Below are 19,517 nucleotides of genomic sequence, written 5' to 3'. Positions count from 1 at the left end.
GTAGAGGTCTGCTGCTGCTGCCGCTGCTGTTGTTGTTGTTGTTGTGGGCCACCAAAAAACTTCAACAAAGCACCTTGAGGAAGAAAAAAGAAAAGAGCCCAATGCATTTGGTTGGCTTGCGTAAAGTAAAGAACTGTGCATGCTACACAAACACAACATTTGAGATCTGTCTGGAATTATTAATGAACATCCAACGACCTAAGCCTCAACACAGACAAGACAAGAGAAGTAATCATGGACTTCAGAAAAAATCCACCCCCCCTGCAGCCCCCCATCATCAAGGGGACTGAGGTGGAGAGGGCTGACAGTTATAGATTCCTGGGACTACAAGTAACATCAGATCTGAACTGGACTTTGAACACTGCTGCCACAGTGAAAAAAGCCCAACAGAGACTGTATTTCATCAGGCTGCTCAGAAAACCTGGTCTGCACTGTCGCCCTCTCGCCCAGGTCTACAAAGGACTGATAGAGAGCGTCCTCACCACAGGCATCACTGTCTGGTACGGAAACACCACACAGACAGAGAGGAAGGCTCTGCAAAGAGTCATAAAGACTGCAGAGAGGATTATCACAACGGAACTCCCTTCCATGGACACAATCTACGCACAGCGCCGTCAAAAAAGAGCACCTGGTCTGAACTGCTGTGTCGCTGAGATGTGGTCTCCTCTGTCGTTGGGTCCTCTGGGGGAGGGCATCTGCCCGGCGGCCGGCCGATTCTGGAGTGCGGGATGGACCCCTCTGAGGTCTGGAGCTCTCCTTCCTCTGCTCTGGCTGCTGGCCGGGGGGGTGTTCTGTGCCCCAGGTAGTCCACTGGTTTTTTTTGTTTGTTTGTTTGTTGTTTTAGGGGCTTGTTTAGCATTTCCCTTTGTTTCCTTTCTTTTCCTTAATGGCCCGTTTTCTCCTCTTGGCTTTGTTTTTGTTCTTCCGCTTTTTGCTCCTGTTTTCCATGTTTTTAGCTTACCTTCTACAAAGTCTTTTTTAATCTGGCCAGAAAAACTCATAATTCTCAGGTTTTACGACAGTGTGAAGGCACTGACTAGGTTAGGTCAGAAAAGGAAGTTATTTTTTCTAAAGGTATCCCCTGTGGAGATTTCCTGGGAAAAAGAGCGTGTGCTGGCCATTCCTGCTGCTGCATTTATTCTGACAAAGATAGACTTTTTGTGCCTTGGTGTGTGCAGTTGACAGATAAAACATATAAGGTGCTTAGGGTTAGGGTTAGGGTTACCCTTAACCCTATAGATAGATATATATATATATAATATATATATATATATACATACAAACTTTTTTGTTAACTGGAGTAGCCAGCTAGTAAAAGCTAGCAAAAAACACAAAGTTTACACCAATCCGATAACCCTAACCCTAACCCTAACACTCAAGCTGGACCTCTTGACCCATCCTGACTAACCCTAAATAAGAGGGTTAGGGTTAGGGTTAACTTTTAGATGTGACCAGGGTGAAAAATGAGGAACGCTTCACGAATTTGCGTGTCATCCTTGCGCAGGGGCCATGCTAATCTTCTCTGTATCGTTCCAATTTTAGTATATGTGCTACCGGAGTAACACGATTACACTCAGTCTCTGTGAGCTATTCATAGGGAGTCTGTGGCGGCAGAGTGTTGCCTCGTGGTTCCACTCAGACACAGCTAAAAAGGCTTAAACCGCTTCTAAACGGCTCTCAGACCGCCGGTAACAACAACAATAATGAGGAGTCTGTGGGTTGTACCGTGAGTTCTGTACCTACGGTGACCCATCTAGACACAAACTGAGCCGTCCAGAGCCGTGTTCGGGTCCTGTGTTTTCTTATTCTGAGGAGCACAGGGGGCTGATGGGAATTCTATGCAAATAGACATAGCGTCAGACAGCAACGATTGGTGCAAACTCTAGCTCCTCCCACCCGTTGGAGATACAGGGGCGTTTCTAGCCCCCCCTGGGGGCCCTAGGCAAGAAGGACCATGCTGTCCCCCAGAATCACGATGAATGACGTCCAGGACTACGGATCAGTAAAGACATCTTCTATTAAACAATAACATATAAAATCAATAATAACATTACTATCTAAATGCAAACTTTGCGTACAATACACAAATAACAGAAAAAGAAACATAACTTTGATGTGCAGATTTTTCAGAATGATAGAAAAACACAACCAAGCAAAAACAAACAAACAAACAAACAAACAAGGAATTAAAGTGGAAAGGTAGAACTTTAGACTTGCTGTGACACCTCGGTCCTGTATCCACAGTCCAATAGTAGTGCCTTTTGCTTCCTAAAATTGCTGCTTTGCGGGCCTTGGCTTCTGCAAGTGCAGCCACTATGTCTTCCATATCTAAGCACCTCCGAACATCATTACAACATTAAGAAAAATATTTGTGTTGTCATGTGAAATCAGATAGATCCCACGATATATTTTAAATGGGAGAGCAAGTCACTGTAATCTTAACTTTAAAAAGGACACAAAATAAGTTCCTGCTTTGATGTGTAGAGGTCTGCTGCTGCTGCCGCTGCTGTTGTTGTTGTTGTTGTGGGCCACCAAAAAACTTCAACAAAGCACCTTGAGGAAGAAAAAAGAAAAGAGCCCAATGCATTTGGTTGGCTTGCGTAAAGTAAAGTAAAGAACTGTGCATGCTACACAAACACAACATTTGAGATCTGTCTGGAATAATTAATGAACATCCAACGACCTAAGCCTCAACACAGACAAGACAAGAGAAGTAATCATGGACTTCAGAAAAAATCCACCCCCCCTGCAGCCCCCCTTCATCAAGGGGACTGAGGTGGAGAGGGCTGACAGTTATAGATTCCTGGGACTACAAGTAACATCAGATCTGAACTGGACTTTGAACACTGCTGCCACAGTGAAAAAAGCCCAACAGAGACTGTATTTCATCAGGCTGCTCAGAAAACCTGGTCTGCACTGTCGCCCTCTCGCCCAGGTCTACAAAGGACTGATAGAGAGCGTCCTCACCACAGGCATCACTGTCTGGTACGGAAACACCACACAGACAGAGAGGAAGGCTCTGCAAAGAGTCATAAAGACTGCAGAGAGGATTATCACAACGGAACTCCCTTCCATGGACACAATCTACGCACAGCGCCGTCAAAAAAGAGCACCTGGTCTGAACTGCTGTGTCGCTGAGATGTGGTCTCCTCTGTCGTTGGGTCCTCTGGGGGAGGGCATCTGCCCGGCGGCCGGCCGATTCTGGAGTGCGGGATGGACCCCTCTGAGGTCTGGAGCTCTCCTTCCTCTGCTCTGGCTGCTGGCCGGGGGGTGTTCTGTGCCCCAGGTAGTCCACTGGTTTTTTTTGTTTGTTTGTTTGTTTGTTTGTTGTTTTAGGGGCTTGTTTAGCATTTCCCTTTGTTTCCTTTCTTTTCCTTAATGGCCCGTTTTCTCCTCTTGGCTTTGTTTTTGTTCTTCCGCTTTTTGCTCCTGTTTTCCATGTTTTTAGCTTACCTTCTACAAAGTCTTTTTTAATCTGGCCAGAAAAACTCATAATTCTCAGGTTTTACGACAGTGTGAAGGCACTGACTAGGTTAGGTCAGAAAAGGAAGTTATTTTTCCTAAAGGTATCCCCTGTGGAGATTTCCTGGGAAAAAGAGCGTGTGCTGGCCATTCCTGCTGCTGCATTTATTCTGACAAAGATAGACTTTTTGTGCCTTGGTGTGTGCAGTTGACAGATAAAACATATAAGGTGCTTAGGGTTAGGGTTAGGGTTACCCTTAACCCTATAGATAGATATATATATATATATATATATATATATATATATACAAACTTTTTTTTGTTAACTGGAGTAGCCAGCTAGTAAAAGCTAGCAAAAAACACAAAGTTTACACCAATCCGATAACCCTAACCCTAACCCTAACACTCAAGCTGGACCTCTTGACCCATCCTGACTAACCCTAAATAAGAGGGTTAGGGTTAGGGTTAACTTTTAGATGTGACCAGGGTGAAAAATGAGGAACGCTTCACGAATTTGCGTGTCATCCTTGCGCAGGGGCCATGCTAATCTTCTCTGTATCGTTCCAATTTTAGTATATGTGCTACCGGAGTAACACGATCACACCCAGTCTCTGTGAGCTATTCATAGGGAGTCTGTGGCGGCAGAGTGTTGCCTCGTGGTTCCACTCAGACACAGCTAAAAAGGCTTAAACCGCTTCTAAACGGCTCTCAGACCGCCGGTAACAACAACAATAATGAGGAGTCTGTGTGTCGTACCGTGAGTTCTGTACCTACGGTGACCCATCTAGACACAAACTGAGCCGTCCAGAGCCGTGTTCGGGTCCTGTGTTTTCTTATTCTGAGGAGCACAGGGGGCTGATGGGAATTCTATGCAAATAGACATAGCGTCAGACAGCAACGATTGGTGCAAACTCTAGCTCCTCCCACCCGTTGGAGATACAGGGGCGTTTCTAGCCCCCCCTGGGGGCCCTAGGCAAGAAGGACCATGCTGTCCCCCAGAATCACGATGAATGACGTCCAGGACTACGGATCAGTAAAGACATCTTCTATTAAACAATAACATATAAAATCAATAATAACATTACTATCTAAATGCAAACTTTGCGTACAATACACAAATAACAGAAAAAGAAACATAACTTTGATGTGCAGATTTTTCAGAATGATAGAAAAACACAACCAAGCAAAAACAAACAAACAAACAAACAAACAAACAAGGAATTAAAGTGGAAAGGTAGAACTTTAGACTTGCTGTGACACCTCGGTCCTGTATCCACAGTCCAATAGTAGTGCCTTTTGCTTCCTAAAATTGCTGCTTTGCGGGCCTTGGCTTCTGCAAGTGCAGCCACTATGTCTTCCATATCTAAGCACCTCCGAACATCATTACAACATTAAGAAAAATATTTGTGTTGTCATGTGAAATCAGATAGATCCCACGATATATTTTAAATGGGAGAGCAAGTCACTGTAATCTTAACTTTAAAAAGGACACAAAATAAGTTCCTGCTTTGATGTGTAGAGGTCTGCTGCTGCTGCCGCTGCTGTTGTTGTTGTTGTTGTGGGCCACCAAAAAACTTCAACAAAGCACCTTGAGGAAGAAAAAAGAAAAGAGCCCAATGCATTTGGTTGGCTTGCGTAAAGTAAAGTAAAGTAAAGAACTGTGCATGCTACACAAACACAACATTTGAGATCTGTCTGGAATAATTAATGAACATCCAACGACCTAAGCCTCAACACAGACAAGACAAGAGAAGTAATCATGGACTTCAGAAAAAATCCACCCCCCCTGCAGCCCCCCTTCATCAAGGGGACTGAGGTGGAGAGGGCTGACAGTTATAGATTCCTGGGACTACAAGTAACATCAGATCTGAACTGGACTTTGAACACTGCTGCCACAGTGAAAAAAGCCCAACAGAGACTGTATTTCATCAGGCTGCTCAGAAAACCTGGTCTGCACTGTCGCCCTCTCGCCCAGGTCTACAAAGGACTGATAGAGAGCGTCCTCACCACAGGCATCACTGTCTGGTACGGAAACACCACACAGACAGAGAGGAAGGCTCTGCAAAGAGTCATAAAGACTGCAGAGAGGATTATCACAACGGAACTCCCTTCCATGGACACAATCTACGCACAGCGCCGTCAAAAAAGAGCACCTGGTCTGAACTGCTGTGTCGCTGAGATGTGGTCTCCTCTGTCGTTGGGTCCTCTGGGGGAGGGCATCTGCCCGGCGGCCGGCCGATTCTGGAGTGCGGGATGGACCCCTCTGAGGTCTGGAGCTCTCCTTCCTCTGCTCTGGCTGCTGGCCGGGGGGTGTTCTGTGCCCCAGGTAGTCCACTGGTTTTTTTTGTTTGTTTGTTTGTTTGTTTGTTGTTTTAGGGGCTTGTTTAGCATTTCCCTTTGTTTCCTTTCTTTTCCTTAATGGCCCGTTTTCTCCTCTTGGCTTTGTTTTTGTTCTTCCGCTTTTTGCTCCTGTTTTCCATGTTTTTAGCTTACCTTCTACAAAGTCTTTTTTAATCTGGCCAGAAAAACTCATAATTCTCAGGTTTTACGACAGTGTGAAGGCACTGACTAGGTTAGGTCAGAAAAGGAAGTTATTTTTCCTAAAGGTATCCCCTGTGGAGATTTCCTGGGAAAAAGAGCGTGTGCTGGCCATTCCTGCTGCTGCATTTATTCTGACAAAGATAGACTTTTTGTGCCTTGGTGTGTGCAGTTGACAGATAAAACATATAAGGTGCTTAGGGTTAGGGTTAGGGTTACCCTTAACCCTATAGATAGATATATATATATATATATATATATATATATATACATACAAACTTTTTTTTGTTAACTGGAGTAGCCAGCTAGTAAAAGCTAGCAAAAAACACAAAGTTTACACCAATCCGATAACCCTAACCCTAACCCTAACACTCAAGCTGGACCTCTTGACCCATCCTGACTAACCCTAAATAAGAGGGTTAGGGTTAGGGTTAACTTTTAGATGTGACCAGGGTGAAAAATGAGGAACGCTTCACGAATTTGCGTGTCATCCTTGCGCAGGGGCCATGCTAATCTTCTCTGTATCGTTCCAATTTTAGTATATGTGCTACCGGAGTAACACGATCACACCCAGTCTCTGTGAGCTATTCATAGGGAGTCTGTGGCGGCAGAGTGTTGCCTCGTGGTTCCACTCAGACACAGCTAAAAAGGCTTAAACCGCTTCTAAACGGCTCTCAGACCGCCGGTAACAACAACAATAATGAGGAGTCTGTGTGTCGTACCGTGAGTTCTGTACCTACGGTGACCCATCTAGACACAAACTGAGCCGTCCAGAGCCGTGTTCGGGTCCTGTGTTTTCTTATTCTGAGGAGCACAGGGGGCTGATGGGAATTCTATGCAAATAGACATAGCGTCAGACAGCAACGATTGGTGCAAACTCTAGCTCCTCCCACCCGTTGGAGATACAGGGGCGTTTCTAGCCCCCCTGGGGGCCCTAGGCAAGAAGGACCATGCTGTCCCCCAGAATCACGATGAATGACGTCCAGGACTACGGATCAGTAAAGACATCTTCTATTAAACAATAACATATAAAATCAATAATAACATTACTATCTAAATGCAAACTTTGCGTACAATACACAAATAACAGAAAAAGAAACATAACTTTGATGTGCAGATTTTTCAGAATGATAGAAAAACACAACCAAGCAAAAACAAACAAACAAACAAACAAACAAACAAGGAATTAAAGTGGAAAGGTAGAACTTTAGACTTGCTGTGACACCTCGGTCCTGTATCCACAGTCCAATAGTAGTGCCTTTTGCTTCCTAAAATTGCTGCTTTGCGGGCCTTGGCTTCTGCAAGTGCAGCCACTATGTCTTCCATATCTAAGCACCTCCGAACATCATTACAACATTAAGAAAAATATTTGTGTTGTCATGTGAAATCAGATAGATCCCACGATATATTTTAAATGGGAGAGCAAGTCACTGTAATCTTAACTTTAAAAAGGACACAAAATAAGTTCCTGCTTTGATGTGTAGAGGTCTGCTGCTGCTGCCGCTGCTGTTGTTGTTGTTGTTGTGGGCCACCAAAAAACTTCAACAAAGCACCTTGAGGAAGAAAAAAGAAAAGAGCCCAATGCATTTGGTTGGCTTGCGTAAAGTAAAGTAAAGTAAAGAACTGTGCATGCTACACAAACACAACATTTGAGATCTGTCTGGAATAATTAATGAACATCCAACGACCTAAGCCTCAACACAGACAAGACAAGAGAAGTAATCATGGACTTCAGAAAAAATCCACCCCCCCCTGCAGCCCCCCTTCATCAAGGGGACTGAGGTGGAGAGGGCTGACAGTTATAGATTCCTGGGACTACAAGTAACATCAGATCTGAACTGGACTTTGAACACTGCTGCCACAGTGAAAAAAGCCCAACAGAGACTGTATTTCATCAGGCTGCTCAGAAAACCTGGTCTGCACTGTCGCCCTCTCGCCCAGGTCTACAAAGGACTGATAGAGAGCGTCCTCACCACAGGCATCACTGTCTGGTACGGAAACACCACACAGACAGAGAGGAAGGCTCTGCAAAGAGTCATAAAGACTGCAGAGAGGATTATCACAACGGAACTCCCTTCCATGGACACAATCTACGCACAGCGCCGTCAAAAAAGAGCACCTGGTCTGAACTGCTGTGTCGCTGAGATGTGGTCTCCTCTGTCGTTGGGTCCTCTGGGGGAGGGCATCTGCCCGGCGGCCGGCCGATTCTGGAGTGCGGGATGGACCCCTCTGAGGTCTGGAGCTCTCCTTCCTCTGCTCTGGCTGCTGGCCGGGGGGGTGTTCTGTGCCCCAGGTAGTCCACTGGTTTTTTTTGTTTGTTTGTTTGTTTGTTTGTTGTTTTAGGGGCTTGTTTAGCATTTCCCTTTGTTTCCTTTCTTTTCCTTAATGGCCCGTTTTCTCCTCTTGGCTTTGTTTTTGTTCTTCCGCTTTTTGCTCCTGTTTTCCATGTTTTTAGCTTACCTTCTACAAAGTCTTTTTTAATCTGGCCAGAAAAACTCATAATTCTCAGGTTTTACGACAGTGTGAAGGCACTGACTAGGTTAGGTCAGAAAAGGAAGTTATTTTTCCTAAAGGTATCCCCTGTGGAGATTTCCTGGGAAAAAGAGCGTGTGCTGGCCATTCCTGCTGCTGCATTTATTCTGACAAAGATAGACTTTTTGTGCCTTGGTGTGTGCAGTTGACAGATAAAACATATAAGGTGCTTAGGGTTAGGGTTAGGGTTACCCTTAACCCTATAGATAGATATATATATATATATATATATATATATAATATATACATACAAACTTTTTTTGTTAACTGGAGTAGCCAGCTAGTAAAAGCTAGCAAAAAACACAAAGTTTACACCAATCCGATAACCCTAACCCTAACCCTAACACTCAAGCTGGACCTCTTGACCCATCCTGACTAACCCTAAATAAGAGGGTTAGGGTTAGGGTTAACTTTTAGATGTGACCAGGGTGAAAAATGAGGAACGCTTCACGAATTTGCGTGTCATCCTTGCGCAGGGGCCATGCTAATCTTCTCTGTATCGTTCCAATTTTAGTATATGTGCTACCGGAGTAACACGATCACACCCAGTCTCTGTGAGCTATTCATAGGGAGTCTGTGGCGGCAGAGTGTTGCCTCGTGGTTCCACTCAGACACAGCTAAAAAGGCTTAAACCGCTTCTAAACGGCTCTCAGACCGCCGGTAACAACAACAATAATGAGGAGTCTGTGTGTCGTACCGTGAGTTCTGTACCTACGGTGACCCATCTAGACACAAACTGAGCCGTCCAGAGCCGTGTTCGGGTCCTGTGTTTTCTTATTCTGAGGAGCACAGGGGGCTGATGGGAATTCTATGCAAATAGACATAGCGTCAGACAGCAACGATTGGTGCAAACTCTAGCTCCTCCCACCCGTTGGAGATACAGGGGCGTTTCTAGCCCCCCCTGGGGGCCCTAGGCAAGAAGGACCATGCTGTCCCCCAGAATCACGATGAATGACGTCCAGGACTACGGATCAGTAAAGACATCTTCTATTAAACAATAACATATAAAATCAATAATAACATTACTATCTAAATGCAAACTTTGCGTACAATACACAAATAACAGAAAAAGAAACATAACTTTGATGTGCAGATTTTTCAGAATGATAGAAAAACACAACCAAGCAAAAACAAACAAACAAACAAACAAACAAACAAGGAATTAAAGTGGAAAGGTAGAACTTTAGACTTGCTGTGACACCTCGGTCCTGTATCCACAGTCCAATAGTAGTGCCTTTTGCTTCCTAAAATTGCTGCTTTGCGGGCCTTGGCTTCTGCAAGTGCAGCCACTATGTCTTCCATATCTAAGCACCTCCGAACATCATTACAACATTAAGAAAAATATTTGTGTTGTCATGTGAAATCAGATAGATCCCACGATATATTTTAAATGGGAGAGCAAGTCACTGTAATCTTAACTTTAAAAAGGACACAAAATAAGTTCCTGCTTTGATGTGTAGAGGTCTGCTGCTGCTGCCGCTGCTGTTGTTGTTGTTGTTGTGGGCCACCAAAAAACTTCAACAAAGCACCTTGAGGAAGAAAAAAGAAAAGAGCCCAATGCATTTGGTTGGCTTGCGTAAAGTAAAGTAAAGTAAAGAACTGTGCATGCTACACAAACACAACATTTGAGATCTGTCTGGAATAATTAATGAACATCCAACGACCTAAGCCTCAACACAGACAAGACAAGAGAAGTAATCATGGACTTCAGAAAAAATCCACCCCCCCCTGCAGCCCCCCTTCATCAAGGGGACTGAGGTGGAGAGGGCTGACAGTTATAGATTCCTGGGACTACAAGTAACATCAGATCTGAACTGGACTTTGAACACTGCTGCCACAGTGAAAAAAGCCCAACAGAGACTGTATTTCATCAGGCTGCTCAGAAAACCTGGTCTGCACTGTCGCCCTCTCGCCCAGGTCTACAAAGGACTGATAGAGAGCGTCCTCACCACAGGCATCACTGTCTGGTACGGAAACACCACACAGACAGAGAGGAAGGCTCTGCAAAGAGTCATAAAGACTGCAGAGAGGATTATCACAACGGAACTCCCTTCCATGGACACAATCTACGCACAGCGCCGTCAAAAAAGAGCACCTGGTCTGAACTGCTGTGTCGCTGAGATGTGGTCTCCTCTGTCGTTGGGTCCTCTGGGGGAGGGCATCTGCCCGGCGGCCGGCCGATTCTGGAGTGCGGGATGGACCCCTCTGAGGTCTGGAGCTCTCCTTCCTCTGCTCTGGCTGCTGGCCGGGGGGTGTTCTGTGCCCCAGGTAGTCCACTGGTTTTTTTTGTTTGTTTGTTTGTTTGTTTGTTGTTTTAGGGGCTTGTTTAGCATTTCCCTTTGTTTCCTTTCTTTTCCTTAATGGCCCGTTTTCTCCTCTTGGCTTTGTTTTTGTTCTTCCGCTTTTTGCTCCTGTTTTCCATGTTTTTAGCTTACCTTCTACAAAGTCTTTTTTAATCTGGCCAGAAAAACTCATAATTCTCAGGTTTTACGACAGTGTGAAGGCACTGACTAGGTTAGGTCAGAAAAGGAAGTTATTTTTCCTAAAGGTATCCCCTGTGGAGATTTCCTGGGAAAAAGAGCGTGTGCTGGCCATTCCTGCTGCTGCATTTATTCTGACAAAGATAGACTTTTTGTGCCTTGGTGTGTGCAGTTGACAGATAAAACATATAAGGTGCTTAGGGTTAGGGTTAGGGTTACCCTTAACCCTATAGATAGATATATATATATATATATATATATATATATATTACATACAAACTTTTTTTTGTTAACTGGAGTAGCCAGCTAGTAAAAGCTAGCAAAAAACACAAAGTTTACACCAATCCGATAACCCTAACCCTAACCCTAACACTCAAGCTGGACCTCTTGACCCATCCTGACTAACCCTAAATAAGAGGGTTAGGGTTAGGGTTAACTTTTAGATGTGACCAGGGTGAAAAATGAGGAACGCTTCACGAATTTGCGTGTCATCCTTGCGCAGGGGCCATGCTAATCTTCTCTGTATCGTTCCAATTTTAGTATATGTGCTACCGGAGTAACACGATCACACCCAGTCTCTGTGAGCTATTCATAGGGAGTCTGTGGCGGCAGAGTGTTGCCTCGTGGTTCCACTCAGACACAGCTAAAAAGGCTTAAACCGCTTCTAAACGGCTCTCAGACCGCCGGTAACAACAACAATAATGAGGAGTCTGTGTGTCGTACCGTGAGTTCTGTACCTACGGTGACCCATCTAGACACAAACTGAGCCGTCCAGAGCCGTGTTCGGGTCCTGTGTTTTCTTATTCTGAGGAGCACAGGGGGCTGATGGGAATTCTATGCAAATAGACATAGCGTCAGACAGCAACGATTGGTGCAAACTCTAGCTCCTCCCACCCGTTGGAGATACAGGGGCGTTTCTAGCCCCCCCTGGGGGCCCTAGGCAAGAAGGACCATGCTGTCCCCCAGAATCACGATGAATGACGTCCAGGACTACGGATCAGTAAAGACATCTTCTATTAAACAATAACATATAAAATCAATAATAACATTACTATCTAAATGCAAACTTTGCGTACAATACACAAATAACAGAAAAAGAAACATAACTTTGATGTGCAGATTTTTCAGAATGATAGAAAAACACAACCAAGCAAAAACAAACAAACAAACAAACAAACAAACAAGGAATTAAAGTGGAAAGGTAGAACTTTAGACTTGCTGTGACACCTCGGTCCTGTATCCACAGTCCAATAGTAGTGCCTTTTGCTTCCTAAAATTGCTGCTTTGCGGGCCTTGGCTTCTGCAAGTGCAGCCACTATGTCTTCCATATCTAAGCACCTCCGAACATCATTACAACATTAAGAAAAATATTTGTGTTGTCATGTGAAATCAGATAGATCCCACGATATATTTTAAATGGGAGAGCAAGTCACTGTAATCTTAACTTTAAAAAGGACACAAAATAAGTTCCTGCTTTGATGTGTAGAGGTCTGCTGCTGCTGCCGCTGCTGTTGTTGTTGTTGTTGTGGGCCACCAAAAAACTTCAACAAAGCACCTTGAGGAAGAAAAAAGAAAAGAGCCCAATGCATTTGGTTGGCTTGCGTAAAGTAAAGTAAAGTAAAGAACTGTGCATGCTACACAAACACAACATTTGAGATCTGTCTGGAATAATTAATGAACATCCAACGACCTAAGCCTCAACACAGACAAGACAAGAGAAGTAATCATGGACTTCAGAAAAAATCCACCCCCCCTGCAGCCCCCCTTCATCAAGGGGACTGAGGTGGAGAGGGCTGACAGTTATAGATTCCTGGGACTACAAGTAACATCAGATCTGAACTGGACTTTGAACACTGCTGCCACAGTGAAAAAAGCCCAACAGAGACTGTATTTCATCAGGCTGCTCAGAAAACCTGGTCTGCACTGTCGCCCTCTCGCCCAGGTCTACAAAGGACTGATAGAGAGCGTCCTCACCACAGGCATCACTGTCTGGTACGGAAACACCACACAGACAGAGAGGAAGGCTCTGCAAAGAGTCATAAAGACTGCAGAGAGGATTATCACAACGGAACTCCCTTCCATGGACACAATCTACGCACAGCGCCGTCAAAAAAGAGCACCTGGTCTGAACTGCTGTGTCGCTGAGATGTGGTCTCCTCTGTCGTTGGGTCCTCTGGGGGAGGGCATCTGCCCGGCGGCCGGCCGATTCTGGAGTGCGGGATGGACCCCTCTGAGGTCTGGAGCTCTCCTTCCTCTGCTCTGGCTGCTGGCCGGGGGGTGTTCTGTGCCCCAGGTAGTCCACTGGTTTTTTTTTTGTTTGTTTGTTTGTTTGTTGTTTTAGGGGCTTGTTTAGCATTTCCCTTTGTTTCCTTTCTTTTCCTTAATGGCCCGTTTTCTCCTCTTGGCTTTGTTTTTGTTCTTCCGCTTTTTGCTCCTGTTTTCCATGTTTTTAGCTTACCTTCTACAAAGTCTTTTTTAATCTGGCCAGAAAAACTCATAATTCTCAGGTTTTACGACAGTGTGAAGGCACTGACTAGGTTAGGTCAGAAAAGGAAGTTATTTTTCCTAAAGGTATCCCCTGTGGAGATTTCCTGGGAAAAAGAGCGTGTGCTGGCCATTCCTGCTGCTGCATTTATTCTGACAAAGATAGACTTTTTGTGCCTTGGTGTGTGCAGTTGACAGATAAAACATATAAGGTGCTTAGGGTTAGGGTTAGGGTTACCCTTAACCCTATAGATATATATATATATATATATATATATATACAAACTTTTTTTTGTTAACTGGAGTAGCCAGCTAGTAAAAGCTAGCAAAAAACACAAAGTTTACACCAATCCGATAACCCTAACCCTAACCCTAACACTCAAGCTGGACCTCTTGACCCATCCTGACTAACCCTAAATAAGAGGGTTAGGGTTAGGGTTAACTTTTAGATGTGACCAGGGTGAAAAATGAGGAACGCTTCACGAATTTGCGTGTCATCCTTGCGCAGGGGCCATGCTAATCTTCTCTGTATCGTTCCAATTTTAGTATATGTGCTACCGGAGTAACACGATCACACCCAGTCTCTGTGAGCTATTCATAGGGAGTCTGTGGCGGCAGAGTGTTGCCTCGTGGTTCCACTCAGACACAGCTAAAAAGGCTTAAACCGCTTCTAAACGGCTCTCAGACCGCCGGTAACAACAACAATAATGAGGAGTCTGTGTGTCGTACCGTGAGTTCTGTACCTACGGTGACCCATCTAGACACAAACTGAGCCGTCCAGAGCCGTGTTCGGGTCCTGTGTTTTCTTATTCTGAGGAGCACAGGGGGCTGATGGGAATTCTATGCAAATAGACATAGCGTCAGACAGCAACGATTGGTGCAAACTCTAGCTCCTCCCACCCGTTGGAGATACAGGGGCGTTTCTAGCCCCCCCTGGGGGCCCTAGGCAAGAAGGACCATGCTGTCCCCCAGAATCACGATGAATGACGTCCAGGACTACGGATCAGTAAAGACATCTTCTATTAAACAATAACATATAAAATCAATAATAACATTACTATCTAAATGCAAACTTTGCGTACAATACACAAATAACAGAAAAAGAAACATAACTTTGATGTGCAGATTTTTCAGAATGATAGAAAAACACAACCAAGCAAAAACAAACAAACAAACAAACAAACAAACAAGGAATTAAAGTGGAAAGGTAGAACTTTAGACTTGCTGTGACACCTCGGTCCTGTATCCACAGTCCAATAGTAGTGCCTTTTGCTTCCTAAAATTGCTGCTTTGCGGGCCTTGGCTTCTGCAAGTGCAGCCACTATGTCTTCCATATCTAAGCACCTCCGAACATCATTACAACATTAAGAAAAATATTTGTGTTGTCATGTGAAATCAGATAGATCCCACGATATATTTTAAATGGGAGAGCAAGTCACTGTAATCTTAACTTTAAAAAGGACACAAAATAAGTTCCTGCTTTGATGTGTAGAGGTCTGCTGCTGCTGCCGCTGCTGTTGTTGTTGTTGTTGTGGGCCACCAAAAAACTTCAACAAAGCACCTTGAGGAAGAAAAAAGAAAAGAGCCCAATGCATTTGGTTGGCTTGCGTAAAGTAAAGTAAAGTAAAGAACTGTGCATGCTACACAAACACAACATTTGAGATCTGTCTGGAATAATTAATGAACATCCAACGACCTAAGCCTCAACACAGACAAGACAAGAGAAGTAATCATGGACTTCAGAAAAAATCCACCCCCCCCTGCAGCCCCCCTTCATCAAGGGGACTGAGGTGGAGAGGGCTGACAGTTATAGATTCCTGGGACTACAAGTAACATCAGATCTGAACTGGACTTTGAACACTGCTGCCACAGTGAAAAAAGCCCAACAGAGACTGTATTTCATCAGGCTGCTCAGAAAACCTGGTCTGCACTGTCGCCCTCTCGCCCAGGTCTACAAAGGACTGATAGAGAGCGTCCTCACCACAGGCATCACTGTCTGGTACGGAAACACCACACAGACAGAGAGGAAGGCTCTGCAAAGAGTCATAAAGACTGCAGAGAGGATTATCACAACGGAACTCCCTTCCATGGACACAATCTACGCACAGCGCCGTCAAAAAAGAGCACCTGGTCTGAACTGCTGTGTCGCTGAGATGTGGTCTCCTCTGTCGTTGGGTCCTCTGGGGGAGGGCATCTGCCCGGCGGCCGGCCGATTCTGGAGTGCGGGATGGACCCCTCTGAGGTCTGGAGCTCTCCTTCCTCTGCTCTGGCTGCTGGCCGGGGGGTGTTCTGTGCCCCAGGTAGTCCACTGGTTTTTTTTGTTTGTTTGTTTGTTTGTTTGTTGTTTTAGGGGCTTGTTTAGCATTTCCCTTTGTTTCCTTTCTTTTCCTTAATGGCCCGTTTTCTCCTCTTGGCTTTGTTTTTGTTCTTCCGCTTTTTGCTCCTGTTTTCCATGTTTTTAGCTTACCTTCTACAAAGTCTTTTTTAATCTGGCCAGAAAAACTCATAATTCTCAGGTTTTACGACAGTGTGAAGGCACTGACTAGGTTAGGTCAGAAAAGGAAGTTATTTTTCCTAAAGGTATCCCCTGTGGAGATTTCCTGGGAAAAAGAGCGTGTGCTGGCCATTCCTGCTGCTGCATTTATTCTGACAAAGATAGACTTTTTGTGCCTTGGTGTGTGCAGTTGACAGATAAAACATATAAGGTGCTTAGGGTTAGGGTTAGGGTTACCCTTAACCCTATAGATAGATATATATATATATAATATATATATATATATATATATACATACAAACTTTTTTTTGTTAACTGGAGTAGCCAGCTAGTAAAAGCTAGCAAAAAACACAAAGTTTACACCAATCCGATAACCCTAACCCTAACCCTAACACTCAAGCTGGACCTCTTGACCCATCCTGACTAACCCTAAATAAGAGGGTTAGGGTTAGGGTTAACTTTTAGATGTGACCAGGGTGAAAAATGAGGAACGCTTCACGAATTTGCGTGTCATCCTTGCGCAGGGGCCATGCTAATCTTCTCTGTATCGTTCCAATTTTAGTATATGTGCTACCGGAGTAACACGATCACACCCAGTCTCTGTGAGCTATTCATAGGGAGTCTGTGGCGGCAGAGTGTTGCCTCGTGGTTCCACTCAGACACAGCTAAAAAGGCTTAAACCGCTTCTAAACGGCTCTCAGACCGCCGGTAACAACAACAATAATGAGGAGTCTGTGTGTCGTACCGTGAGTTCTGTACCTACGGTGACCCATCTAGACACAAACTGAGCCGTCCAGAGCCGTGTTCGGGTCCTGTGTTTTCTTATTCTGAGGAGCACAGGGGGCTGATGGGAATTCTATGCAAATAGACATAGCGTCAGACAGCAACGATTGGTGCAAACTCTAGCTCCTCCCACCCGTTGGAGATACAGGGGCGTTTCTAGCCCCCCCTGGGGGCCCTAGGCAAGAAGGACCATGCTGTCCCCCAGAATCACGATGAATGACGTCCAGGACTACGGATCAGTAAAGACATCTTCTATTAAACAATAACATATAAAATCAATAATAACATTACTATCTAAATGCAAACTTTGCGTACAATACACAAATAACAGAAAAAGAAACATAACTTTGATGTGCAGATTTTTCAGAATGATAGAAAAACACAACCAAGCAAAAACAAACAAACAAACAAACAAACAAACAAGGAATTAAAGTGGAAAGGTAGAACTTTAGACTTGCTGTGACACCTCGGTCCTGTATCCACAGTCCAATAGTAGTGCCTTTTGCTTCCTAAAATTGCTGCTTTGCGGGCCTTGGCTTCTGCAAGTGCAGCCACTATGTCTTCCATATCTAAGCACCTCCGAACATCATTACAACATTAAGAAAAATATTTGTGTTGTCATGTGAAATCAGATAGATCCCACGATATATTTTAAATGGGAGAGCAAGTCACTGTAATCTTAACTTTAAAAAGGACACAAAATAAGTTCCTGCTTTGATGTGTAGAGGTCTGCTGCTGCTGCCGCTGCTGTTGTTGTTGTTGTTGTGGGCCACCAAAAAACTTCAACAAAGCACCTTGAGGAAGAAAAAAAAAAAAGAGCCCAATGCATTTGGTTGGCTTGCGTAAAGTAAAGTAAAGTAAAGAACTGTGCATGCTACACAAACACAACATTTGAGATCTGTCTGGAATAATTAATGAACATCCAACGACCTAAGCCTCAACACAGACAAGACAAGAGAAGTAATCATGGACTTCAGAAAAAATCCACCCCCCCCTGCAGCCCCCCTTCATCAAGGGGACTGAGGTGGAGAGGGCTGACAGTTATAGATTCCTGGGACTACAAGTAACATCAGATCTGAACTGGACTTTGAACACTGCTGCCACAGTGAAAAAAGCCCAACAGAGACTGTATTTCATCAGGCTGCTCAGAAAACCTGGTCTGCACTGTCGCCCTCTCGCCCAGGTCTACAAAGGACTGATAGAGAGCGTCCTCACCACAGGCATCACTGTCTGGTACGGAAACACCACACAGACAGAGAGGAAGGCTCTGCAAAGAGTCATAAAGACTGCAGAGAGGATTATCACAACGGAACTCCCTTCCATGGACACAATCTACGCACAGCGCCGTCAAAAAAGAGCACCTGGTCTGAACTGCTGTGTCGCTGAGATGTGGTCTCCTCTGTCGTTGGGTCCTCTGGGGGAGGGCATCTGCCCGGCGGCCGGCCGATTCTGGAGTGCGGGATGGACCCCTCTGAGGTCTGGAGCTCTCCTTCCTCTGCTCTGGCTGCTGGCCGGGGGGTGTTCTGTGCCCCAGGTAGTCCACTGGTTTTTTTTGTTTGTTTGTTTGTTTGTTTGTTGTTTTAGGGGCTTGTTTAGCATTTCCCTTTGTTTCCTTTCTTTTCCTTAATGGCCCGTTTTCTCCTCTTGGCTTTGTTTTTGTTCTTCCGCTTTTTGCTCCTGTTTTCCATGTTTTTAGCTTACCTTCTACAAAGTCTTTTTTAATCTGGCCAGAAAAACTCATAATTCTCAGGTTTTACGACAGTGTGAAGGCACTGACTAGGTTAGGTCAGAAAAGGAAGTTATTTTTCCTAAAGGTATCCCCTGTGGAGATTTCCTGGGAAAAAGAGCGTGTGCTGGCCATTCCTGCTGCTGCATTTATTCTGACAAAGATAGACTTTTTGTGCCTTGGTGTGTGCAGTTGACAGATAAAACATATAAGGTGCTTAGGGTTAGGGTTAGGGTTACCCTTAACCCTATAGATAGATATATATATATATATATATATATATATATATATACATACAAACTTTTTTTTGTTAACTGGAGTAGCCAGCTAGTAAAAGCTAGCAAAAAACACAAAGTTTACACCAATCCGATAACCCTAACCCTAACCCTAACACTCAAGCTGGACCTCTTGACCCATCCTGACTAACCCTAAATAAGAGGGTTAGGGTTAGGGTTAACTTTTAGATGTGACCAGGGTGAAAAATGAGGAACGCTTCACGAATTTGCGTGTCATCCTTGCGCAGGGGCCATGCTAATCTTCTCTGTATCGTTCCAATTTTAGTATATGTGCTACCGGAGTAACACGATCACACCCAGTCTCTGTGAGCTATTCATAGGGAGTCTGTGGCGGCAGAGTGTTGCCTCGTGGTTCCACTCAGACACAGCTAAAAAGGCTTAAACCGCTTCTAAACGGCTCTCAGACCGCCGGTAACAACAACAATAATGAGGAGTCTGTGTGTCGTACCGTGAGTTCTGTACCTACGGTGACCCATCTAGACACAAACTGAGCCGTCCAGAGCCGTGTTCGGGTCCTGTGTTTTCTTATTCTGAGGAGCACAGGGGGCTGATGGGAATTCTATGCAAATAGACATAGCGTCAGACAGCAACGATTGGTGCAAACTCTAGCTCCTCCCACCCGTTGGAGATACAGGGGCGTTTCTAGCCCCCCTGGGGGCCCTAGGCAAGAAGGACCATGCTGTCCCCCAGAATCACGATGAATGACGTCCAGGACTACGGAT

General features: G+C 44.8%; 8 non-coding genes across 8 annotated transcripts; all 8 read right to left on the bottom strand.

Annotated features, from left to right (window-relative positions):
- Positions 1 to 1,459: 1,459 nt before the first annotated feature.
- On the bottom strand, positions 1,460 to 1,565 carry LOC127353997 (U6 spliceosomal RNA). The gene has a single exon (XR_007881432.1). It is a non-coding gene; the product is annotated as a U6 spliceosomal RNA (small nuclear RNA).
- A 2,387-nt stretch (positions 1,566 to 3,952) lies between these two features.
- Positions 3,953 to 4,058, bottom strand: LOC127353996 (U6 spliceosomal RNA). The gene has a single exon (XR_007881431.1). It is a non-coding gene; the product is annotated as a U6 spliceosomal RNA (small nuclear RNA).
- Positions 4,059 to 6,456: 2,398 nt separating this feature from the next.
- LOC127353994 (U6 spliceosomal RNA) lies at positions 6,457 to 6,562 on the bottom strand. Its single transcript, XR_007881429.1, has one exon. It is a non-coding gene; the product is annotated as a U6 spliceosomal RNA (small nuclear RNA).
- Positions 6,563 to 8,963: 2,401 nt separating this feature from the next.
- On the bottom strand, positions 8,964 to 9,069 carry LOC127353993 (U6 spliceosomal RNA). The gene has a single exon (XR_007881428.1). It is a non-coding gene; the product is annotated as a U6 spliceosomal RNA (small nuclear RNA).
- A 2,400-nt stretch (positions 9,070 to 11,469) lies between these two features.
- On the bottom strand, positions 11,470 to 11,575 carry LOC127353992 (U6 spliceosomal RNA). Its single transcript, XR_007881427.1, has one exon. It is a non-coding gene; the product is annotated as a U6 spliceosomal RNA (small nuclear RNA).
- Positions 11,576 to 13,959: 2,384 nt separating this feature from the next.
- Positions 13,960 to 14,065, bottom strand: LOC127353991 (U6 spliceosomal RNA). Its single transcript, XR_007881426.1, has one exon. It is a non-coding gene; the product is annotated as a U6 spliceosomal RNA (small nuclear RNA).
- A 2,404-nt stretch (positions 14,066 to 16,469) lies between these two features.
- On the bottom strand, positions 16,470 to 16,575 carry LOC127353990 (U6 spliceosomal RNA). Its single transcript, XR_007881425.1, has one exon. It is a non-coding gene; the product is annotated as a U6 spliceosomal RNA (small nuclear RNA).
- Positions 16,576 to 18,977: 2,402 nt separating this feature from the next.
- LOC127353989 (U6 spliceosomal RNA) lies at positions 18,978 to 19,083 on the bottom strand. The gene has a single exon (XR_007881424.1). It is a non-coding gene; the product is annotated as a U6 spliceosomal RNA (small nuclear RNA).
- Positions 19,084 to 19,517: the final 434 nt, after the last annotated feature.

The sequence above is a fragment of the Dicentrarchus labrax genome, unplaced genomic scaffold, assembly GCF_905237075.1.
Source record: "Dicentrarchus labrax unplaced genomic scaffold, dlabrax2021, whole genome shotgun sequence".
Taxonomy (NCBI): domain Eukaryota; kingdom Metazoa; phylum Chordata; class Actinopteri; family Moronidae; genus Dicentrarchus; species Dicentrarchus labrax.
This window is presented reverse-complemented; position numbering and strand designations above follow the sequence as displayed.